The sequence below is a fragment of the Ochlerotatus camptorhynchus genome, unplaced genomic scaffold, assembly GCF_037179485.1.
Source record: "Ochlerotatus camptorhynchus isolate MF236.1 unplaced genomic scaffold, CSIRO-AGI_Acam_v1.1 ptg000077l, whole genome shotgun sequence".
NCBI classification, from domain to species: Eukaryota; Metazoa; Arthropoda; class Insecta; order Diptera; family Culicidae; genus Ochlerotatus; species Ochlerotatus camptorhynchus.
Genome location: NW_027040567.1, coordinates 6672564 through 6699497, shown reverse-complemented (window position 1 = coordinate 6699497; position 26934 = coordinate 6672564). Strand labels below are relative to the sequence as shown.

The 26934-nt window shown below is 39.3% G+C and overlaps 2 protein-coding genes across 2 annotated transcripts in view; both read right to left on the bottom strand.

The window, feature by feature from the left end:
- Fatp3 (Fatty acid transport protein 3) overlaps positions 1 to 23747 on the bottom strand; it is a 76416-nt gene extending 52669 nt beyond the window's left edge. The window contains exon 1 of the mRNA XM_065217591.1: positions 23466 to 23747. The gene's annotated coding sequence lies outside the window, so the exon portion shown is untranslated. The remainder of the gene's footprint in view (positions 1 to 23465) is intronic.
- LOC135697773 (uncharacterized) overlaps positions 1 to 26934 on the bottom strand; it is a 125497-nt gene that overhangs the window by 86721 nt on the left and 11842 nt on the right. The gene's annotated exons all lie outside the window — the stretch shown is intronic.

Below are 26934 nucleotides of genomic sequence, written 5' to 3'. Positions count from 1 at the left end.
AACATCACTGGTCCCCTCAGTTTTTGGCAGCTGTTGGGTGGATCGCTCTCCAGTTATCGTCTCCTGTTGTTGGTCTACGGTTGTTTCGTTGGTGATTGTTTTCCCCATTCCGTTTTGATCCATTTCGTGATCGTGCTCGGTTGTTTCCACGGCACTTGAAGTTGTGGTTGTTGGAATGATTGTGGTCGAGGGGGCGATGAGAGCATCTGATGAAACGGAGGAAACAATTTGTTGGCTTGGTCGTTCGAGTGTTTTGCCTATTGTATACGTCGCGTTGGTTGAGAAGAACCGCGGGAACGGAGGTGTTGGAGCCAGTGGAGCTTCATTGTTCAACACAGCTGCAAAAGTGGCCGGTGCTGAGCCAGTGTTTGCTCCTTGTGTGCTTGAACCTGGACCATTTGATGCTTGCGCTCGTTTCAAGCGGCTTTCAAGGTCAACCCTTTGTCCCAGCAGTTTTTTATTTTCTACGCATGTACTGCCTGGATGAGACTGATTCATGCAATGTCGACACGTTTGAGGCTGGTTTCGGTAAGTCACCAAAGTTTGTTCACCTTGGATGGTGATGAATGATCTGATGTGTCGCCGCAAGTTCATCTTGACGACCCAAACTCCTGAAGCAGTCCCTTTGCCGACAAAGTTTTCGCTCCAGCTTTGCTCTTTGGTGCTCAATACATCGCCGAACTGCTTCAAGGCAGCAATCATTTCGTCCTTCGTCACGTTTTCAGACAGGTCATGGACTTTAATTTCCACACCCCCATCATCCATCTGAAGTCGCACCTTGTACTTCTTTTTGTTCACCTCCAGCTCATGTCGTTCGTCATGTTGAATCACCGTGTCCTGTGCTGTTTTTAGGTCAATGCACTTGACATGCACGCAGTTTTGTGCGTGGTTCATCTGAAGACGCAGTACTTGGTCGAGTCGCAACCCGAGAGTTTGATACACAAACAAGTGTAGTTCTTCGAACGATGGACGCTTTGGGAAGGTGGATAGGAGTACCTTGAAGGTATTTTCACGAGTTCTCACAGATGTCATTGTCGCGGGTAGTGCATACGATATGCAGACAGCGAGATTGTCGTCAGTAATTGACGCTAAGCTTTTTCTCACACCGAAGTGTGGATAGAGTGAAACCGAAAACTATTTAACACGGAGCTCGATTACAGAACGTCTGGTCGCGGCGATAGCTTGAACCTAACTGTGTTTTTGAAACTGCGATTTTTTTAACTTTATTTTTGAGATTTTTAGCCAACGGGCTAGTTTATCTCAAGGTGAAATTGCGAAGTGTGATATTAATGAGGACTCTTTAAGCAAACTTTTGCTTATAACAATTTTACGGATTTCCAGTTTTTTTTAATTTTTCCGCAAATTGTCAACGATTAAGGATTTTATTTAGCGGAATTTTGATTACAACATGATTTCAAAATCATATGATTAAAAGATTGCATAAACAACGCTGGTTTAATAACTCTTATTATTAAAAAAGACTGACTGCTGAAGTTCATAGAAACTCCCTAAAGTTCGTAGAACTTCCCTGCAGCGTTAAAGTCTTTCCTAAAGGGTTAATTGAAGTTTGTATTGCCTGAATTTCATGGGACTTCCCCGAAGTTCGAAGGACTTTTTTAAGATCTTAGGACTTTCCTGAAGTTTGAAGGACTTAACTGAATATGTGAGGACCCTAAATTTAGAAGAGCTTCCCTGAAGTGCATAAGGCTTTAAATATCGAAGGGTTTTCGAAAAGTTGGTGGGTCTTTCCTTAATTTCTTGGAAATTCCCTGAAGTTTGGAGAGCTCCCATAAATTTCGTAGGACTACCTGTAGTTCAATCGACTTCTCGGAAGTTCTAGGATCTTTTTTGAGCTTGGAGAACTATGTTAAGTTCAGAGGACTTCCCAAGAGTATTGAAGACTTCTCTGAAGCTCGGAAAAGTCCATAAGTGTCATAGGATTATCCTTATGTTTTAAGCAATGCCAAAATATCGTAGAAGTTACATTAAATCTGTAGAAAGTTCTGTAAAATTCACAGTTATTCCCCAAAGATTAAAGGACTTCCCTAAAGTTCGTAAGACTTCTCTGAAAGTTGAAGAACTTCTCTGAAACTTGTAAAACATTCCCGAATTTTATAGAACTTGCATGAAGTTCGAAGGCTTTATCTGAAGTTTTTAGAAGTAGAACTTTTTTATTGAACGTGTTGAACAGGTACTTCAAAGTAGTTACGCGTCGGCACTGCTTAAGTCTGCTATCAATTAAGCACAAATCATACATGCAATTGATTCGAGAAAAAAAATTAAATTAAAAATAAATACAAAATATATTTACTAAATTCTCAGGGTAAATTTTGTTCATCAATGTTTAGTTGTGTGAAAGATTTAGCTTGAACAAAATTGTTAGTTTTGAACTGATTATAAAATGAAACTTTGACATACATAAAATTTAAAACCTATTTAAATTATACAAACAAGATTATTTTCCTGGTGGACTTATGAAATTCCTGGTTTTTTCCCGGTTTTTCCAGGTGAAAATAAATTCCTGAATTTTTCCCGATTTTCCTGGTTTTTCTGGTTCACTTGCCACCCTGTATTTGGTAAATACAGATACAGGGTGCGTGACGAATTTTTGCAGTAAATGGCATATTTGAGAAAAAAATACACCAGTTAGTTATTCTAGCAATGAATTTTGTGCGATTTATTTTCTTTCGCAACATATGGAAGTTGTAAGTAAATTCATTCAAAAAATTGCCTTCCCTTTCGACGACTGTAGTTAGACGCTTCCGGAAACTGCAGTATGCACGTTTTAAAATGTTTCGATCCATAGATGTCATCACTGCCTTAATTTTAGCTTTTGGCGACTTAAGTGTGGTGTGAGGGGTTCTATTGGTATCCCGTTGGACGACGCCCTATACAAAATAATCCAACGGATTGATATCGGGACTGCTTGGGGGCCAAATTTCTTCCTCACAAATTTACGAAATATTTTCCGTAAGCCATTTCTGTGCTTTATTAGCAGTATGAGCAGGTGCTCCGTCTTATCACTTTCCCAAGCCTTTTTTAATATTATACACTGTTCTTTCAGACACATTTACCGACCGAATTATTTCTTTCATGCATACTCCGGCGCGCAACAAAGCGACAACGGCTGACAGATTGCTCTCTTGTTTCGACATCTTTACGTTTACTCAACATTGTTTGTTTAAATCTTACACTTAGTATAGATAGCAGTATAAGCTATCCAGTGCTGCCAAATATATCTAAATCATGATGCACAAGCATGAGAAATTACTATTTGAAATTTACTGCAAAAATTCGTCACGCACCCTGTATACCACAGCTAAAATTAAATCAAAAAAACCTGATCAAATCTTAACTCTTGCATTTCTTGAGCGACTCAAAACTTTAGGATGTATCAATTTTCGATTGTAACAATAATATAACATAAACTGTGTACAAATGTTTACAAACATTGATATGAGGACTTCAACTTGATACAAATTGCAATTACAGCATACAATTACACATTCTTAACAATCAATCACCTCACGTTCGATGAGCAAATTCCTCCGCCATAACATCACACGATCGCACTTCAAAGTTCAATTTACAGATCAACATGGCTTATTTCCTCGCCGGACCGGAGGCGACACACGCTGCTCGCTCCTCACATCTGTACCTATGTTGATAATGTTTAATTGACTTTCGCGTGCGCCGGCATAGGTTAAATGGTTTATAATTACCTTCCTCCCACAAACAGCGCTATATGAGCACACAAACAGCTGTTTACCCCCTAGGAATCAAGTTCATCACCACATTGCGTGAAAAATAAAACGTCTCATTTTCTCGTTCACGCTGCACAATCAATCCCATCGTCTGTTAATATGAATCAGCTGTTTTCCAAAACATTCACTTCCCCAAGCACCCAGCAAGACTCTAGGCACTGATAGAGATGTCTACGTAATATATATGTAAGAGGCCGGATGAAGGCAAATATGCCTATAGTGTACAGTAATCATGAATGGAACACATGCTAGCAGAAGCCGGAGCGAACGGGTACAAAGTACAAAAGGCCATCAATTGATTTACCTACATCTCCTTTCCTTGTTGAGCGGTTCTTAATGCCTTATCAACTGAGACGAACCTGTTGCCTGAAAGAATTCTCTTGTCCCAGTAACGATGCGTCACTGCCTTTCTCTTAAAAATATGATTCTTCCTGTTTGAAGGTTTTGAAGACAACAAAAAAGAAACAATCCCAAATTATAAGAACGGGTGTAAAATAGATGAAGGAGAGAGAATTGACGAATCAGTGTACGGAAAAATGAAGGAAGTGTTTTTTTTTTATTATTTTAAGATAAGCGGCTTTGCTCGTTGATGCTCTCTATCTTCTTGACTGTGTTACGTTCCTACTAGAACGTTTACCTCTAAGTCCAGAGAAGTCTGAAAAGTTTCAGCTTTACCGCTCGTTTCTCTAGCAACCCTGTTCGAAGATTCCTCTGTCCCTGGCCTAAATAAACTCTTAACGGATTAAAGCAAACAATGTTCACATGGCTAGATAGATGGTATTGTGATCCAGTGTATCAACAAGTAAAATAAATATACGACTACGATACCAGAGAAGAAAAGGAAGATGCTTATCACAAAATTACCTCCAATAAAGTTGAGTAACTACTAGTGGTTGGTTCCCATAACGTGATGATTGGCATCAACAAATCCAATTTCAAATGAATCATGGACACGGATTCATTGGGTGCAGTCGTCGATTCCCTGTTTACTGCTTTCGGTAACAAGATCACTGAGATACATTGCACGTTAGTTGCTGTTTGTAACAAAATATTGAGCACAATGTCATTCAAGCCAGACTGAAATTGGATGCAAAAATGAAAAGCCCTACGCTCATCGAGCATGTGCATGAATAATAGCATTAATGATACCTCCTACTTTATTGAACACGTGAAATGGTTCGATTGGTCATTTGAGGGAAAAACAGCTGCGGGTATGTGAAATTGTGCTATTCTAGGTTACAATCGTAAACACGTCAAATTAATCAGTTATGACGACCGGACTGAGCAGCAGGAATTCAGAGTGTCACTATGCAAAGCAAGCAACAAAGCGAAACGAATTCGTGGAAGGGCATCACACTCATTGATGAATGTCAAATGCAAATGCAGTCATTAAGCCGTCAATTGTCTGCATGAACGGAAAGAAAGTGTTTTATATTTGGTTCGATAATTGGCACTAGGTAGTATTTTTACAGTCACAAAATAACAGATAAGTCCCGAAAGATGTAAAGCTTCAAATTTTATGGCAATACGAGGTCGAATGAATGCTCCATTGAAAAATTCAGAATAATTCTATTTACCGGTGCATGTGTTTAGCATGATGAAAGTCATCATCACAAGACTTTTAAAGATTTTTAGGACGCAGTAAATTTAACAACATTTGAAAACCTAAGAGCAAGAAAAATTTTCGAGATCCAGGATCTTGATTAAAACGGAATCCAAGCTTGTACAAATTTTATTAAATTTTAAACGAGGATTCAGACGACGGATTTAAACAAAATCCGCAGTCATAGATTTATAAACAAACATTAAAAATATTGAAAAAATTTCATAATTTTGACATTGCAGAAATAAATTTCATTATTGGTTTTATAATCATTATTTCGATGAGAATTTGTACAGAACTTTCAGATGCACATAAAGGTAATTCTATGAAAAAAATCTCTAGGAATTCTTAGGAGTATTCAAATGCAGTGATGAGAGGAGTTTTAAGAAAATACAAATCAAGCGGCGCCGGTGGTGTAGTGGTAAGCGTGATTGCCTCTCACCCCAGCAGGCCTGGGTTCAATCCCAGTCGGCGCCGCCGGGATGTTCTGAGGCATAACATCTCTGATCACGCCGGAAGTAAAGCCGTTGGTCCCCGGTTCATGAGTTGATGGGTTGGTAGGTAGGGTCCAGGTGTGGGAGCTGCCTCCCTGGCGTCGGTAGTATTGGTGCTCAGCACGGAAAACAAGATCGACGGAAAACAAATAAAGGAAAAAAAAAAGAAAATACAAAAAGGATTGCGCATAAATTCCATGGTAGTTTCGTGGACAATCCCAAAAGATTCTAGAAGAAAATTCTTGAAGCATTCCATGGAAATTCCAGAAATAACGGGAGTTCAAAGTATGATTTTACGGGTATTTTAGAAAAAAAAATCGCTTATGAAATGCCTAAGAAAATTATATGGAAATAACGAGGAGAATTTCGGGTGAATTTTAAGCAGAATTTCAAAAAAAAATCTCAAAAGGATTGTAAGGGGCTTTTGATTATAAGTCCAAGGCAATAATAAGGAGAGTTCTGAATTTTAACAAAAAATCCCGAACAGGCAGACAGTTCATTGAAAAATTCAGATTAATTTAAATTGATGCAATTTGGTCATCATCACGAGACTTCTGAAGATTCTCAGGTCACATGTTTTTCAAACAAAAATTGTCCGTATGTATTTTAATAAAAAAAAACTATATCCAATTACTTAAATAAAAAAAGGCAAATTGGTGTTCTACGTGTTTAAAAATAACATATGGCTTGAGCCCTTTCAAATTATAGCTTGAAAGTGTTTGTGTATTTGCCCCGTGCTGAGTAATTACCATTTGAAAAGGTCGTATTTTATAGATAAAATCGTTAATATTGCACGATTTTTAAGAGAAATCGTTATTCGGCAAAAAATTTGAATTTTAACAAGTTTTTTGAAGATGGCTTTCTTGAGTAATTTAAAACAAAATATTTAGAACATAAAACCATAGTTTTCAGAGACACTAGACGGGCCTACATTTGTATGGGTGAAATTTTGTATCGAACGGCTTTTGAAAACAGTGTATTTTTGCTCCTTGATTACAATTTTTAATAAAAGATTTTTTAAATAACGTCGTAAAAATTACTCACGTGATCCAAAATCAACAAAATCATAAATTAAATTTAAAAATAAAACCGTTTGATTGTGGCACAGTTTGATTTTGGCAACACTAAATTGTCGGACTTGTTGCCAAATTCGAACGGGTACTGTAGATTACGAAAATCATCAAATTATCTCGGCTGAACGCAGTGTTTAATTGTTTATTTTCTAAATTCAAAATTATTTGCAAAATCAACGGTTGACAACGGTGACCTTTTTTTTTTCAATCTTCCGAAGCATATTTACCATTAGATTTAATCTGGTACCGAATATCTGGCCACAATATAAGAAAAGTTTGATCATTGAACTACTTTACTTCAATGATGAGGAAATTTAAGAGGATTTGTACAGTTCCCGGGAAATCCTGGGATCCCGGGAAGCCAATAAAGATAGTAAATTGTTTTAATATTCGTATGTTTCTAATTTCTTTTAACGATGTTCTGAAATGTATGTTCATCTCTTTAGAAGAATGATTAAAAAAGGAGGTTTTTTCAATACTAGGGACACCAGATTTAACGACATTTCTTCGTTTTATAGACATTTAAAATCCTGTGAAGGTATTTTTTCATGCAGACATTTTGAAGACATTTCATGGTACGTGAAGTTGTTTCAAGACATGCGGAAGCTGAAGCAGACTTCCAATGGTTTTTTTTTTTAATTGTAAGCATTCAATTGTAGGCATATGATGATTTTTGTTAAATAAATGAAGTTTTGATTTCATATTTTAAGCTTCTTCCTGAATATGTTGAACATGAATAATGTAGCCAAAATCGGATATTTCAGAATAAAACTTGATCCAATTGAATATTCACAGGACTTTACGGAAATATTCGATTAGCTGGAGATCTTTTGAATACTTCCTGATCAACTTTTAGTTTTGGGAGAATATCCAGAGGACTTTATTGAAATCTTCGATCAGCTGGAGATCTTTTAAGTACTGCTTAACCGATCTGCCATCTTGAGGGAGCCAATTGAATGTTTGACCAGTTTAAGATCTTCAGATTTTCTGATCAATCTGAATTTACTAATATCCGACCAACCAGTTATCTTGAGAGACTATCTAGAAACGTTATTTGAATTTTACGAACAGTTGAAAATCTTAAGAATAATAATTGATCGACCTGAAGTCTTGAAAAATATCCAGAGGTCTTTAAATCTCCGACCAGCTGTATATCCTTTAAATACTTCCTAATCAAACTTCCGTCTGGGAAGGATGTTTAAAAGACGTCTTTTGAATTTTTGAACACTTGCATATCTTCAGAACATTACTTGATTAAGTTGGAAAGCCTTGAATACTATCCTGAGATATCATCACAAATCCGCGAATATCAGTTATACGAAGATTCGTGTACTTTCAAGAAGTTTCTTGAACTTAAACTCAGTTCCATGTACTCAAAGCCTTTATAAAGTTCCCTGAATATGTAGAATATTCTACGAAATCCTGGGATTTTTCGTTAACTTCTTCGAAGTTCCCAGTACTTCAAAGATTTTTCCATAGCTAACATTTTTTTTAATTTTTCGATAGGTACGACTAACTGTTTGCCCAGCTTGCTGAACTTGAACGAATTTCAAATAATTCATGCGATGTTCCGTAATCATCGTCCACGAGGTTGTTTAACATTTTACGAAGTATCCTGAAAATCGATGATGGTCCCTGAACTTTTACGAAGTTCCACGAACTTCTATGAAGTTCTCTGAAATCAAATAAATGTCTCTTGACATCTAAGAAGTTCCCTAATGGGACGTGATATTATGTTTGTCAGCCAAATTTCACAATAGTCCGTGCAGATCATGATGATTATGGTGGATAATTTCTCTCATGAATGTATTTGTAAAAAAAATTTTGTCGTGCTTTAGGATTACATAGATTACATACTAAAAGGTAAAGGTAATGCATTAGACTGGCCCACAAAAATAAAAGTTCTAATTTTCCACGGGCCAACCTCTAGATTTGTGCCTTTGGGTGAGAAAACCATTATCGGAAAGTTTCAGCACATTTGGTTTTAAGATTAGCTGGCGCTTTTAGTTTGAATTTTGTATGGGGAATTTGGTTAAAATACATGGAAAAATGACTCTCCTACACTCTATCGATCATATAAAAGTTTGTTTATTATCATTTTGATTCAGATTTTCAAAACTTGTAGTTCAAACAATGAGTAACAACCTTGCTGAAGATTGCATCACTAAGCCAGTTAGTTTTATTGAGATATTCGCTTTTGAATGTATATGAGCATTTTGTATATGAAACTTTCAACCAAATCTCCTATATGAACACTACACCAAAAGCGCCAGTCCGTGTAACGTCAAAAAGAGCTGAAACATTCAGAGTGTGGTTATCTCACCTACTGACACGAGGCAGGATGTTGGCCTGTTGAAAATATAAACTTTTATTTTTTTAGTTGTAATCTAGTTGATACGTTTTATAAGATGCCTGTATTTTGTCGCAATATTATACGAACAAAATGCACGGTTTGTTTTACTGCTAGATCCTATTTTTCACGAGTGCTTTTTGTAAAACGATCATATACAAAAAGTGATGTATGTCTGCAATTCTTTCGAAAAATCAGAATGAATTGCAAACGAAGGGAAGAGATATATTTCATAAGATGTGAAAGTTCTGGATTCAAATTCTGCTACAGATATTCTAAGAAAGATTTAAAGTGGTATAAGAGTCTCAAATTATAAAATCCCGGGGTACACGCGATCCCGGGATTTTTAAATTAATTTCCCGGGATTCGGGAATCCCGGGAAATGTAACAATCCCGGGATTTTCTCTAGCCGGGATAGACACGAGTGGTACAATCTTCAGGAAGTACATCCAGCTTCTTGCCTTCGCCGATGACTCGACATCATGGCAGGGAACTTTGAGACGATGGCGGAAAGTACATCAGACTGAAGCTAGGTGGATTGGACTTCCCATCAACGTATCGAAGACGAAATACATGAGAGGAAGAGTTTCTAGGGAAGACAATGTTAGCCTCCCACCCCGAGTTCAGATTGACGGTGACGAAATCGAAGTGGTCGATGAGTTCGTGTATTTGGGCTCATTGGTGACCGCCTAAAATGACACCCGCAGAGAAATTCAAAGATGCATTATGGCAGGGAATCGTGCCTACTTTGGACTCCGGAGGACGTTCCGATCCAATAAAATTCGATGCCGCACGAAGTTAACTATTTAAAAGACGCTGATTAGACCGACGGTCCTCTACGGCCACAAGACCTGAACTATGCTCGTGAAGGACCAACGCGCCCTTGGTGTTTTCGAACGGAAGGTGTTGCGTACCATCTACGGTGGAGTGCAGATGGATGACGGAACGTGGAGGAGGTTTTGGTGGATGTAATAAAGGTAAAGCTGTCTTGACCATGGTTTTATAAATGTTTTTCTATAGTAGCCTTGTAGTACTTCACAAAATATAAAATCACAGACAAACAGACATAACTCTCGCAATTTGTTCATCGAACAAGCATTTAACGGTAAAATTAAAAGTATCGTAGTTGGTAGTACCGCCACCTATGGCGTGCATAGTCAATTCCCTTGCAATTGACGTTTGCACAGTACCGCCATGTGTTCAGCGTACTGCCCACCACAGTGTATTCAAGAGATGGCGGTAATATTTTTGCAACGATGATTTTCAGTGAGAAATATGCAATGTGTTATGTCTGTTTGTCTGTGGTAAAATGTTACTTCCCAATAATTAGATCTATTGTGGTATACTCCAATTTGATCTATATGCACCGTCAGTTCGTTGCATCACTATGAATGTGAGCCATAGTCGCACTATGACTATGCATTTCACCCCAAGAAGGTATAACTTCCTTAATGTAGTTCGTTACCTTTTTTTAGTTCAGTAGACCATATCTCGTTAGGCATTAATGAATTAATGCACTACATTGACACAGTAGGTGTTCCGAAGTTTCATCTTCAAAATTACAGAAGCGAAATGTATCGTCTGTCAGCTACCTATTTTTAAAGGTGATATTTGCTTGGACAGTGTCCGGTGAATAGACCAGTCCTAGGGGTAAGACAGCTTTTAATTAGGAGTTAGAACGCAGTTAATTTTGAGTTACTCTGAGTAACTCGAGTTGCTCCTTCCCCACTTGTCAAACAACGATATCATCTAACTGCGTTTCATACCGACGAAATTGTTCGTCCTTCGAAATGTAGTTGTAATTACCTATAGACCAGTTCTAATCGCTTAACTGCTCCATACTGATTTCAGATTAAAAATATGCTTTCTAGTCATACATATATATGGGGATTTAATGAAAACAAGAAACTGGCATTCTCTGGTCATATTAATAATATGAACACTCGTTTCTTCAAAGAAAAGGTTCCCATCCTTCTTGAATAGGTAACTCATTCTCTCCTTGGTGAAATACTTGTCTCAACTCTCAAATCTTAGATCTTAGCGAAATGGGACACGGAGTCCCAAGTTTCGGGTTGAAGAGTTCTGCGATGCTTATCCGACGTCCCCAATCGCTAAGGAGGAATCGTTTATTGGTTCGACAAAACGTGCCATGTCGTCAACGACCGACATAGTCAGTTTCCTGCACTTGAGCATCGGAACCTGTTCCACATACCAACGAAACTTCAATACCAGGCTACCACCAAACTGCCATCAACACAGGCAGTCGTACTGTACGACGGTCGGTCCACCATCTTGATGATAGTGCAACAACCCCAAATTCTAACATCAATCCTTATAGTGAATTATTCGTAATGGTTCTATACAATGTTAACATTAAATATCAATTCAAGACCAACAATTGAAATGGCCTTAACTCCATTTTGTAAACAAACCTTGTAAGGCCATTTGCTCGCGAACCGAAGTCCGCAAAGGCAAACCAACATAATGAACAGGTAGGGGAAATTCTCCTCTACCCAATTGTGGTTTAGGTTTGCGAATGAAGGTTGCGGTTCGCGAGAAAATGGCTTTACAAGGTTTGGTTACAAAATGGAGTTAAGGCCATTTCAATTGTTGGTCTTGAATTGCTATAACTTAATTGGTATAACTCAACTAAACGCATAATTAACGTAAGTCAGCTAGGCAAATTTTCATATCAGCAAAACGTTGCATTCTACCACATAGTTTGATAAAGGAGGTTCTTATCTAGCGTCCAAAACGTCAAATACAACAGGGAAAGGTTTTGCAGCTGAGTTATTAACGAAAGAGAAAGTCGATGAAGAGAATCGATCAAAGCAGATAGGACCATTTGAAATGTTCATCGAGAACTGAATAAGTATATTAATAGTACAAAGTAGGGTCTTAAGAAAGTCACAGTAGGAGTAAGAACCATAATAAGAAGATCCAGTAAAAAATTCAGCAAATATAGAATAGTTACCAGCGCATATCCTTGAGAAGAATCTCTTCGATATTATTCTCAAGCTGGTTAAGTAAGAGGGGATGCAAAGGCCTCAAATTCCAATATCAATCTGAGTAATAAATTAACCAGTAATAGACTCCCATACGGTAGGAGAAAATACACAACTTAACAGCAACAGTGACAATGTCGCACATTTCCAGGGTCAGTTGTTTATAAACAGTTGCTACCGGTTTGTCTGCGATGCGCGCTGGCTTAACTCGGTGCTTCGCGAAAGGTCAAAGTAAACATTAAACATTAAGCATCTTACATAGCCGTTCCTACCGCGGGGAGCATCAATTCTTGTAAAAAAAAAGCAGACACCGACTTTCCAAGAGAAAAACTATCTGTCTCACTTTATATGCTACTGGAGAAAAACTATTGTGTAGAGTTTAAGTAACAAATTCATGTTTAAAAGGTTTCGAAGAATAAAGAATCGGAGCAGTTGTTCTGATGAGTTATTAAAGGGTGATACGGTCAATATCAACTTGACGTATTTGGTCAATATCAACTTGACGTATTTCTTTCAATTTTGCATTTAAAAAACCTGAACAACTCTCATTTTGAAGGTGTGTGTGTGTAGAATGTTGCTCCTATTTTGATTTTGGAATTCACTCTTCAGTTGTCAAAATGCCGTCCAAGCAAGAAGAGCAGCGTATCAAAATTTTGCTCGCGCATCGCGAAAATCCGAGCTACTCGCACGCAAAGTTGGCAAAATCACTAAAAGTTGCCAAATCAACCGTTACAAATGTAATTAAAGTGTTTGGGGAACGTTTGTCGACAGCCAGGAAGTCTGGATCGGGGGGAAATCGAAAACCGGAAGCCGCTGAGACGACAAAGAGAGTTGCCGGTAGTTTCAAGCGAAACCCTAACCTCTCTCTCCGAGATGCCGCAAATAAGCTGGGTGTATCGTCTACAACCGTGCATCGAGCCAAAAAACGAGCCGGACTATCGACTTACAAGAAGGTAGTGACTCCAAATCGCGATGATAAACAAAATACGACGGCCAAAGCGCGATCCCGGAGGCTGTACACGACGATGCTGACGAAGTTTGACTGCGTGGTAATGGACGACTAAACCTACGTCAAAGCCGACTACAAGCAGCATCCGGGACAGCAGTTTTATACGGCAAAAGGAAGGGGAAAGGTAGCAGATGTTTTCAAGCACATGAAACTGTCAAAGTTCGCAAAGAAATATCTGGTTTGGCAAGCCATCTGTACCTGTGGCTTGAAAAGCAGCATTTTCATAGCTTCGGGGACTATTAACCAAGAAATTTACGTGAAAGAGTGTTTGAATAAACGTCTGCTGCCTTTCCTGAAGAAACACGGTTGTTCCGTACTGTTTTCGCCGGATTTGGCATCTTGCCATTACGGTAAAAAGGCCATGGAGTGGTACGCCGCCAACAACGTGCAGGTGGTTCCCAAGGACAAGAACCCTCCCAACACGCCAGAGCTCCGCCCAATTGAGAAATACTGGGCTATTGTCAAGCGGAACCTAAAGAAGACCAAAAAAACTGCTAAGGGCGAGCAGCAGTTCAAGGCAAACTGGCTTTCTGCGGCGAAGAAGGTGGACAAGGTGGCTGTACAAAATCTGATGGCAGGGGTCAAGCGTAAGGCCCGGCAATTCGGATTTGGAAAAGCGGAAGCCTAACTGAATATTTTTCCTGAATTTTATACTAATTGAACTTGAAAAAGAAATTTAATTTGATTTTTTAAATAAACGATTTCACCGATTTACACGCGTTTTCCCTTGACCAAATTTTGACCGTATCACCCTTTATTCGAGGTTTGCTAGGTGCGGACGAGCACAGTTCCAACCTCAGGATAATTGATTCATCAAAGAGCTTTTTCCATACAGTAGAAATGGAATTGCACTGTCTTTCTTTTTACGAAAAAAGAAAGACCACGCGAGTTGTTGCTCTACGTTGGGCGCTTCAACATGGGAGTGAAACATGGATGCGCAACGAAGTTGGGCGCTTCAATAGGATAGGCACAGTATCATCCGCCTTCATCGGAATCGGGTTCGGAACCTCGTCACAAACGCACGTTGGATTGCTGGCGATGTTTACTCACACTGATGGCAGATGATGTGTATTCAAACTGTTTTCACTTGTTGAGATAGGACTATTTTGATTAATTTTGAGTAGCTCAAATTTACTCTATGCAAAAATATTAACTCGGAGTACAGCTGGCTTGCCCCTACGACCCGTCAGCGTACTCAGATCTACTTTATTCATGCTGAGTAGGCTGTTTGTGATTCTATTACAAGGTGTAATGAATCTGTATCATTGGTCGCTAAGAGGAAGAGGAGACAACTGGCTTTTTTTGTCTGTGACGTGTTCTTCTTCTCTCGCGGAAACGACCGTGCAAAAACTATTTCATGATGGGCGACGCAGTCGACTGTCAAAATACAAGAAAATAGATTCCCTGTTGTAAAAATTCTCACATTTCTATACGTTCACCCGACCAACCAGGTACTGGTTTGCGTTTGGCAGAAAATTGGGTCATAAAAGCCCCCCTATTGTCTCCTTTTCCTCTTAGGATTGTCGTAATTCTGAAAGAGCTCACCAATTGGCATCAATCATCGATGATTCCCAGATTCTAAGTTCGGCTTTTAAGCAGCTTGTAGATGCCACACAAAATTACTCAGGCCCGATGATATCAGTTGAAGAACCGATTCTTGCTAAAGAAACGGCCTTTTCACTACCCTATATACCCAGTATAGGTAAACACTATTAGTTGTAGCCAGCGTTGCCAGGTTGCCAGATTTATCTGGCACAGTCAGGGATATTTAAGCTCTGCCAGACAATTTTTTTTTTTGAGAAATCTGGCTGCTTCCTATATTAATTTGCTCTGCCAGATTTTTGCTGGGGGCGACCCCGGCGTAGTGGTTAACATCCATACCTCTCACGCCAAAGTCACGAGTTCAAATCTCGCCCCCGGACAAGTCACAAATGACCCAAGAGTGTTAAAGTTACTATAAAAAAAAATATTTTTTCCAGACATTTTTTTCGGGTTTTGCCAGATTTTTTCAAACTGGCATCTCTGGTTGTAGCCAGCTGTTTCAAGAAGAGGATGCACTCCCAAACGACTGGCATGTGTATTCTTTCAAAGCATTCAGCGCTGCTTTACTATCAGAGAAAATATAGATATTGGCATGTCTGCATACTTAGAAATTTTTACAGAAATCTGTAAAAATTTATCGAAATCCCAACAGCTGAACGTTCGGTAAACAGTTTCGCAGATTTCCTGTAATTTTTCACAAATATCTGTGAATTTTTCAAAGATATCTGTAAATAATTACAGGAAAACTGTAAAATTGTTTACCGAACGTTCAGCTGTTGAGATTTCGGTAAAATTTTACAGAAATCTGTAAAATAATCTTAGTATGTGTATTTTCTAGTCAAATAAATATTTGTATATGTTAAAAAAAGCATGTATTTCTGCCTGGAAGACTGTAGGTCACTGTCCCATTGGAATGGAGATGTTGATTCCTACCCTAATAAACAAATACCATAAACGAACTGTATCCCGGATGGGTAAACTATCCCACAAATGGTTTGGATGATACCCCGAACACGTCGTTAAGCTCTCTTTTATGGTTATTTTTATTAGGGTAGGCCTGTGATCCCAGCTCCGATAGATTGCCCCATTTTGGAACCACGGACGAATTTTAGGAACGCCTTCTTCCCATATGCTGCGATTGGATTCAATCACTTCAAAGGGAACATTAAAGTTAGCCTTGGCCTCCATCCAATTATTCATGGTTACTAAAGTGCTTAGTTGAAATTCTCTGTTAATTCGCAGGTATCCATTGAAATCTTCATCTTGAGAACGTATTACGCCTTAGAGCACCTTTTTCTGCTTCATGTTGCACGAATTTATGTAGCGGCAGAAGATGAAAAAGAGAATCTAAGGTCTTAGAGGGTGCACTGGCCATTGCTCCAGTTATTGACAAATTTGTGTAGTTTTAGGACACCACAATAACGAAGCATATTTGGTTCTATGTCTCACGAACGCGGAGTAAATCCAGTAAATCATCCTCGGTTGAAGTAACCACTTTTTACCAAATGTATTGCTGCCAGCCCAAAGAGCATTATTTACTATTGAGTTCGCGTAACCTAGATGGTAGTTCCAATTTAGATTATGGTCAAGCAAAACACCTAAATATTTAGTTTGCTTAGATAACTCCAATTATTGTACTCCTCCCAACTGAAGATTTGCAATAGTATACTTTGCTTTTCCTTTAAATGGTATAACAACTGTTTTAGAAGGACTGACTCTGAGCTCCTCCAAACCCAAGTAACAATTCAGTAACCATTTGGAATCCACTCTGATTTATGATTACAAGATATTATGATTATAACGGCAATGAACAATCCATTTAGTATAAATACAGCATTTCAAAGTGTAAAACATTCCTGCTTAGTAATTCAGCTTTTTGCTGTTTTAAAAACCTTTTATAGTCTTGCAAGAAAGCCAAACACTGTCTTGTTTTGAAAATAAATTTAAAACAGTTCTAAATCCCTCTTTAAAACTGCTCTATAATTCAAGCATATACGTCATTAGCAATTGTTTATTAATGTCTTGATAAAATACTTTATAAACGTGTTCTATCATTATAAAAGCAACCGTAAAACCATTAGGTTTTGCATTAGAGCAAAAAACATTTTTTGTTGCTTTTTTTGGCTTTTTAAAGGGCATCATAAACTCCCCAATTACTCTGTTTACAAATTGAGCTTAAAAGATGGTTCCTCATAGTTTATAAAAGCCAAATTTATGCAAGGCAATCTCGAAAGGATAGACGAAGTAGGATGAAAAAATCCAGTCGATTTCAGAAAAATTTACTTCTTTAGAAAAACCAACACACCACCATCTGGCGGAGAAGAGTAAAGTGAGCGGGGCCCTCGAACTCATGAAATATTGTCGAAAATTGAAAAACATACCAGCCTTCTCCAGATCTTGCGATGACAATCGAAATAACAACCGACAGCAAACCACTGAAACTGTTAGTTAGCGGAGTTTAGCTGGTTTCCGATCCAAAGCAGCGATTTTATTCGGCGAAAGAATCAGCTCTTCGAAAACTTCATTCCAGCGTACATCCCTGCATCATTGGATGAAGCACTTCTGTAACCATCCGGAAGAAGGGGATCGTTTTCGGGATTTTTTTTGACGTAGGACTACGTCTTTGATTTCTATATGGGGGTACACTTTGTGAAAATCGAAAATGGAACATGTAACAAATTAAGAAAGATTTTGAACGTTAATAACTCAGCTGCCCCTGGTCCAATTTCAATAATTTTATCACCAATCGATCAGAAATATGGCTACGCATCGATAATAATGCTTTCGAATGTTAATTTTCAACAAAAAACTATTGAAAAACTGGTAAATGTCCAACATTGTCCAAGAGCGTCGAATTAACTAACAAATCCACCAATTACCCCAGCACAGTCGTCAGATAGTAGTAAGTAGATGAAACAAGTCGAAGTGGCATTCGCCTCCGATCCTCGGGCGCCTGCGAATAGGGAGGATGGAATTGCGTAATATTTTGCACACTCATCGCCATATTCAGAAACAAACGCAAATTCTTCGAGATAACCACCATCCATCGTATAATGAGAGAGAGAAGGATTAGTATTTTCCATTTAATTCCACTACTTTATTTGCTTACAGATACGCGTATTTCGTCTACAATGTGCAGACTTCTTCAGTGTCTTGTACTAATACTCGACTGAAGAAAAACATCGCATTTACCGAATATATATTAACACAGGTACATTTTCACTTAGAAACTAGGTAAACTTAAATTTAACTTTCTATAGGAACAGGTACTCCGCTGTTTACTCGTTGATGTGTCCTAGGTAGTAACTTGAAAAGCCATGTGTGTCCGTTTCCTTGATCCCTGTTGAGTAAAGTTGAATTACGTTGTTTGTTGATCTCGAGGCTTTCTGCAACATCCAATTTCCATGGTGTAGATACGGTTCGTAAAATCGTGATGTCCTTCGTCGATAGTTGGTGGTCCTCTGTGAAGATGTGTCCTGCAACCTTTGATTTGAAATCATATGTTAGGCCTTTTTCCTCTTGCTTTTTGGCCTTATTAACCTCCGCTATATGTTCTTTAAATCTAGTTGCTAAAGTTCTCTTGGTTTGTCCTACATATACTTTGTTACAATGATTACAGCTTATTTTATATACACCTGTTTTACCTAAAACATTAACTGGGTCTTTAGTGGATCCTAACAATGATTTCAACTGGTTATGTCTACTGGTGAAAACTAAATCTAATCCGAATTGTTTTAACTGTGGTCTTAGCTTACAAGTAATATCTTGATCAAATGGAACGGACACTCGTTTCAATGGTTCAGGTGCTGCGGTGACGGTTGTAAATAATCTCCTTTGTAGAATTCTCGCTTTTTTTATCGATGATTGCCTGGATTGTGGCCTCCTTGTATCCGTTGAGTCTTGCTGTTTCGAAGATGTACTGTAATTCCTTAACCTTTCCTGTATCGCTGAGTGGAAGAGTCTGCATTCGATGAATCATGTGGTGAAAGGCGGCCATTTTCTGCTGGAACGAATGGTTGGAAGTATAGGGGATAACTCTTTTGGTGCTTGTTGGTTTCCTGTAAATTTCGTATTCAAGCAAGGAAGATGACGACGATTCCCTGATGACTAGAAGATCGAGAAATGCGAGTTTCCCGTCTGGCGAAGTGGCTAGTCATAGAGTTCCAGAGTAGGCCGAATCAGTTCCAGAGTAAAGCAGTTAGTAACACCCAGGAGTTCGCCCAGCAACTACAATCTTCAGGAGACATCAACGGCATGCCTTAGAACATGCCGGTGGCGCCGACTGAGATTGGACCCAGGCCTGCTGGGGTGAGAGATAATCACGCTAACCACCGGCGCCGATATCTTTCAAGGTGATATCACGGCGAATGAGATCGACCCAAATTTGAGTTTAGTTATCTCAAAAATAAGAAATAAAGTGCAGGAACTCAACGATGAGTAAATTTGCCTCATGTTTTTCCAGGATTTTTACAGGGAAAAATTCCCGAATTTGAGAAAAGTAAAGATTGGATTCACTCAGTCTATTGGTACTACTCCAAGACTGAATAAAATTTTCGACAATTTCCTTATTTCCTGGCAGATTTTATAGGTTTTCCACAGGAAACCATGAGACAAATGTACTCATCGCTGAGTTCCTGCACTTTTGGCGATTATGAGTGTACTAAACTCAAATTTGGGTCGTTCTCATTCGCCGTGTACGCAAAAGGAAAAGAGCCAGTGTCGCTACTTGATAGCAAACTTCTCATAATGGGAGGAGTCTTTGTAGCTTTTATATCACTTGGTTGCACATCATTTTGCTTTAACCTGAAAAGATATAAAAGAGCGCTGCTGTATGGCATTAGCTCATTTTCGCTTCGGATGGCGTGGTGAACAGTAATAGCAGCAGTAGGGAGGTGGTGGCTAGTCCACTCCTTCACACCTAACAAGCAACAATTGACTGGTCGTAGTAAAGGAGGAAAAGGTCTGGTAAAGGAGGCGCCAAGCGTCTGGCTCACCGTGGTGGTGTCAAACGTATCTCGGGTCTGATCTACGAGGTGTTCCTGGAAAATGAGGACCGTGATGCTGTCACCTACACTAAACACGCCAAGCATTAGTGGCCATGTAAGTGCTCTTCAATAAAATGGCCCTTTTCAGGGCAAGCAAGCTTACATCAGTAAAGAGTTGGAATAGAATTTATCTGTGCTTCAGATAAAGAACCACAAGAGTAGGAAACACAAAAATCTCTCCAGAGTTGTAATCTTGTAACCAAACTTGGAAGCAGGTGTGCAAGTGATTTTGATTGATTCTCTTAATAAACTTTCTCTTTGAAAAAAATTACTACAAATTTGGTACGCCTACAATTCAAAAACGGAAAGAGTTGAGATTAGAGATAATTCATCAAATAAAAGAACTAAATGCTCTTCACATTTATTCCGTCCACAAGCGGTTCTACGTCAAGCTTCCGTTCGTGTTCCCTAGGCACAGACCCTACTACTTTTTTTTTCCTTTGGTTTGTTTTTTCCGTCGATCTTGTTTTCCGTGCTGAGCACCAATGCTACCGACGTGCCAGGAAGGCAGCTCCCACACCTGGACCCTACCTATCGACCCATCAACTCATGAACCGGGGACCAACGGCTCCATGGGGAGAAAACCGTCTGGAAGAACCCTGGATCCCGCAGCGCAACTAAATATCGAAAGATAAACAAACTTTGACGTTTAACTTTTTGCAGGCAACTTTGCCTCCATAAATGCTGCCATAAATATGAACGAGTTAGGATCAAGCAAAATGGCTTTAGATAAATACAATTCAGTCTGCACATTTTCTTCATACAAGCCTTTTTTAAATTTTTGAATTTGTTAGGGATTTATTGAAAGCAAAACAACTTTTTCACAAATGACCCATGAAAATCAACTTTTATACCTCCGCCATGTTACAATTAGTTTGCTAGTTTTTTATGATCTTCGGTTTTCAACCTATAGTTTCTTGAATATAACTGTATTTTGGTAAATTTAGCAATGAGCAAACATTTCAATGCGAAAATCATTAAAACAATCTCGGTCCAGCTCGATCTAAAAAATAATTAATTTTTTTGAATGCAAAATAATAAGTCAAATCGACGTTTTACGAGGGCGCACTTATTTTTTTTTTCGATGTTTTCACGTACAGTTTATATAAAATATAACAAGGCACTTAAAACTAGGCCACTTAATGAGAACTATTGAAATAAATTTGGATAATCAACAAGATTTTTATATCATCAGTTTCTACTTTAATTATTTTAATAAGCTTGGATTCATAAATCCTTTTCTATCTTGATTGATGCTTTCATAGTGGATTTAGCAAGTAGCTAGGGGAAATGGCTCGGAAAGGGTTTTTATTGTTGCTGAATAGCTTTTGTTGTAGCTTTCAAATGGTTCTCAATGCGTTCGTCATACAACCTTTTGCAGTAAATCAATCTTGAAGAGCTTTGAGAATGCACCCTTCAGAACCTTCTCCAGAGTGGGCCAGCTAGACATATTCTAGTCTTAATGAGGTATTGGTGGATGCATTAATGACAAAACAGCCTTGACCAGAGTTTTATGAATGTTGTTTTATAGTTGCTTAAAATGTTACTTACACCTATTATAAAAATTTTATTTACACCTATTGAGTGTTTAGTTTAGGGCTGATTACATTCCAATAAATATAGTGCTATCGCATTTTCCCCTTACTAAAATAATTATGTCATCTGTGAATCCAATGAATTCATAGCCTTGTGTAGTCAACTTATTTAGAAGATCATCGACTACTGGTTTCGCCGATTAGGAAGATCTTCCTAATTTGGCTGTTATAATACGGTTGGTAGCAGAGCATGTATCCAGTTGGAGATGCACATGTCAAATCTATGTTTTTTCATTGCTTCACTCATGGAACTGTGGGATACATTTTCAAGTGCTCCCTCAATATCAACAAAAGCTGCAGGTGAGATTTCTTTAGATTCAAAAGATTTCTCTAGTTTTGAAAACAACGTGTGAAGTGCTGTTTCTGTGGATATTCCAGTTTGATAGGCGAACCGGCACTTATTCAATGGTCTTCAAGTTAAATCTTAATATGAAGATCAATTATGTTTTCGACCATTTTCAAAATAACAGAATCTAGACTAATTGGTCTCTATGCTTCGGGACTAGTCCTGTCACGTTTTCAGACTTGCGAATGAATATGGCCCGGACCTTTCGCTTATTTTTAGGAATGTACTTCAGTATCATACTGGCTCTAAATATCTCTGTCAGAAGAGGAACTATGATATCCTTGCTTGCTTGTAACAACACCGGATAAATTATGATCAGTGCTACTTCATTTATCAATTCCCTGGTTGGAAATGAGAAATTTACCTAAAACTAATCTTTCATCATTAAGATTGAATCCTGAACGCTATTTACTGAGCAGAGCAATAAATTTTGAACTGAGATTATGCAGTACATTTCGTTACTATAGATCCAAAGCTTGCAAAGCTTTCTTCTAGAGATGCACCAAATAGTACTATTTGACCAGATATTGGGTATTTACATAAAAATTTCAATTGATATTCGGCTAATTGATTTGATGCTAGCTCAAACTCAATATGCGGTCTAACACTTCGGCTGCCGAATTCCGGTGTGGCACTATTTTCTTAGGTACTGATACATTCTTGTTAATTTTTTTCAATTTCAATGTTTTCCGCTCATTTTACAATTTTAAAAATAGTAAATCGAAAGCTATGCGTGTTGTTACTTTTTAATTCATTTAAAAATCTTCCCTATATCAAAAGAATATCCACATATCATAATATGAATTTCAGCAAGATATGGCTTAAAAAATCCTAAATAAATGATGCACCCATATTTGCAAACAATTCCAATCAAAACACTTCCCGGTAATCTCAAAAACATGCAATGTCTAAGATTGAACTATGCTTCAATCAAAATATCCACTGTTTTGAGCAAACATCTGAATCTTACTAAGTTCTCGCGATATTTTACTGTAACACACCCAACTTTAGCACTTTTCAGTCTGAACCGTTCTAGAACGCTAGCTGGCACAAGTCAGCGACCTTCAAATGCTTCCACACTCCATGTAAATCAACTTGATTGAACCAGTAGAACGGCAGAATCTATTCCATTTCACATCCACCACCAGCATATGTGCACAGAGTGCGCGCGTGTTGGGCTTCAAAGATCACAGCTCAGTGCTCGACTAACGACAACGACGACGTAGAATCCATCAGTTTTCCTACTGGATGAATATTTATCCTTGATTGGGATAAGTCCACCGACAATAAGCGAAACGTGCCCTGCGATCTTTCATACATGAGATGATGGTGTGGAGTATGTAGGCACCCTTGTAATATATTTATGCTACTCTCCTCAATGGATACAATGAGATGTGACGTCCGCTACGCCCATATGAGTAATATTTCGACCCACTTAATAAAGAAAGGAACCAAACCAGCAAGAATAATTGTTCAAAGATCGTTGGTTGATATACATTCTTCTCACATACAATCATTCTTCGCTACGCGATGCCGGTTCGGCTGGCTGACGATGACGGTCATAGGAAACGCAAGGGGACTATATAATTAAACTTAACATAGGTCATGTATCAGGGAAATGACCGATCGATGCACTCACATTGTCGAATTCGTTGCTTCTCTGTACTGCAACTTGGCTTTATCACATCTCTCACCCACAATTCTCGCTATCAACACCGAACAGATGGCCACACTATCTCGGATGGCTTCGAACAGCACTCAGTTGATAATTATCACTTTAGCGCACCCACAATCGTCGATCAAAACTCTGTACCGATGATGTTGCACTTTGTCGTCCACAACTCACAATGTTCTCTCGTCCAAAGCTGCCACCCGATTTCCACTGCCGTTGGACCGAACCGTTCCGGACCAATTCTACTCCAAGACTGAAGCGCAACTCTCTCCTCTTCCGGCCTGGCTGCCTATCTCTATCTGAGTCCAATGCGCAGTTTTTTGTCGCACACCAAACCACAGCTCACATTTGTCGTGTTCGAATCAATACAGACGGTGCTTGGTGACTATAGTGCTATAGAAGAGGGAGAGCGTCAATGTGCGAAGAGCTCTAGAACAACTCATATAATGAGACCATTGTGAATTGCTTGGGTTTAGTTTAATCCAACACTATAGAGAGACACGTGTGCCACTAGGTAGAAATGACAGTCGTGTTCAAAATGAAACATCATCATTAATAAACATGACATTCCATCGAAAATAGCTCTCAAACATTTCCAAACATTCGACCGATTACATAGCGATGTTATATGTATGTTAGAATCTAGTATCATTTCCAACACCGGTTGCATAGCTGTATTGTAGTTCTCACACATAAAAAAACATCACAAAGCGAAAGCAACATAAAAAAAATCTCCCAGTAGAAACCAAACATACCTACACACTCCCATTCAGCCGCTATCCAGTTTATGCTAGATTACATTGTGTTCTGATCGCATTTCGTCCGACGTTTTTTTTTTTTGTGTGCTATGACGACCATGCGTCTGCATCACGTTGCCGGTAGTGGTTAGTATCTACCTTGGTAGGTGTCTTTGGAGTTTACTGGGCGCATCCACATTTATCAGCTCTCCGATATTGTTTAACGACCAGAAGTCAAAGGAATCAGCCGGTTGAGTCGATTAGCCCTCGCTGGTGAATTAACTACGAGTCGCAACTACCGTACTAATGGTTTCAATCGAACACGGCTCAACTCTGTTTAAAATGCAAATGCTGTCCGCCGCCCGATGCGCTAAGTGATATGAATTACGAGTTGATTTAGTGTAGAACGATTGAATTTGTTTTGACCTTTCGGGAGGTGCTTCGTGGCCGGTGTTTGTGGAAGGTTTACAGAGTGTCACAAAAGCACTTCTTCTTCTTTTTCATTGGCTATTACGTCCCAACTGGATCTGAGTTCAACTAAGTGGCACTTGAGTTTGAATAACACATGTGGTGATCGAAATTATAATTAGCTTCATTTTGTAAAAAAGCGTTTGCAGTCATTAAGATTCATAACTCCAAATATGAGTTTGAGCATAAAATGGTAATGATCGAAGAAGGTTTAGAGGTCACGCAAATGATTTGAACACAGACAAACAGACGTTACTCTTTCTACTCTATCGGCGTCTACCGAATTTAACGTTGAATTTAAATATTATTAGCGAGATTTTTAGCTCGTGAATCCCGTTGACGTTTCTATTCATTCTATCAAAGTTGCACTCCATATTGTTTGAGACTTGACAAGCAAGCTTTTTTTCGCCTCACAAGATGTCGTTAGTGAGTTCATTTACAATATTTTTGAAAGAAAATGTTTATGAAGAGTTACGTCTGTTTTTCTGTAGTTTGAAGCTGGTATGGACTATTACCATAGAGGTAACTCTAAGACCAAAAGGTCCCGAAGAAACGTGCTCAACTTTTTGGCTCAGCTCTGGTACTCTCTTCGGTCCCAAGCTAATCGATTACCAACTTACCAATCAAGCTAAGGCCTTGTTGTCCTCTGCTGTCCGAAGAAGTCGTCTCCACTCTACTCGATCGATGGCCACAGTTCGCCAGCCTCGTAGTATGCGAAGGATCCGCAGGTCACCTTCTACTTGGTCGATCCACCTTGCCCGCTGCGCGCCTCTTCTTCTTGTTCCTGTTGGGTCACTTTCGAGAACTCACTGGGTCGTCGTGCGGCACTCTTACGACGTGCCCAGGCCACCGTAGTCGCCCAATTTTTGCAAAGTGGACGATGGATGGTTCTCCCAGCAGCTGGTGCAATTCGTGGTTCATTCGCCTCCTCCACGTTCCGTCATCCATCTGCACTCCACCGTAGATGGTACGCAACACCTTTCGTTCGAAAACACCAAGGGCGCGTTGGTCCTCCACGAGCATAGTCCAGGTCTCGTGGCAGTAGAGGACCACCGGTCTAATCAGCGTCTTGTAGACAGTCAACTTCGTGCGGCGGCGAATTTTATTCGACCAGAGCGTCCTCCGGAGTCCAAAGTAGGCACAATTCCCTGCCATAATGCGTCTTTGAATTTCTCTGCTGGTATCATTTTCGGCGGTCACCAGTGAGCCCAAATACACGAACTCATCGACCACGTCGATTTCGTCACCGTAAATCTGAACTCGGGGTGGGAGGCTCACATTGTCTTCCCTAGAACAACTTCCTTTCATGTATTTTGTCTTCGATGCGTTGTTGGCAAGTCCTTCAGTCTGATGAACGTTTCCGCCATCATCTCAAAGTTCCGTGCCATAATGTCAATGTCATCGGCGAAGCCAAGGAGCTGGATGGACTTCCTGAATATCGTGCCACTCGTGTCTATCCCAGCTCTTCTGATCACACCTTCCAACGCGATGTTGAATAGCAGACACGAAAGTCCATCACCTTGCTGTAACCCCCTTAGAGATTCAAAGGGACTCGAGAGTGTCCCCGATACTCGAACAACGCACATCACTCGATCCATCGTCGCCTTGACCAATCGCGTCAGTTTTTCCGGAAATCCGTACTCGTGCATAATCTGCCATAGCTGATCTCGATCGATTGTGTCGTATGTGGATTTGAAATCGATGAACAAATGATGTGTGGGCACGTTGTATTCGTGGCATTTCTGCAGAACCTGCCGAATCGCGAAAATTTGGTCCGTGGTAGCGCGGGTACCCATGAATCCCGCCTGGTATTGGCCCACGAACTCTCTTGCAAATGGTGACAGGCGGCGGCATAGCATTTGGGAGAGTACCTTGTAGGCGGCGCTCAGAGGTAGTTGCAGCAATCCAACTTGTCGCCCTTTTTGTAAATTGGGCATACGACACCTTCCATCCACTCCTCCGGTAATATCTCCTCCTCCTAATCTTGGCAATTACCCAGTGCAGCGCTCTAGCCAGTGCTTCACCTGAAAGCTGATCCTAAAAAATTGGAAGCTATCATCAAACTCAAAACACCATCGAACAAGCCTCAACTTCAAAGGGCATTAGGAATGATAACGTACATGAGGAAACTCGTTCCTAATTTTTCAGAAGTTACAGTTCCGTTGCGGAGGCTTTTGTCTAAAGATGCTGAATGGCAATGGAACCATGAGCAAGAAAAGTCGTTTCAGAAA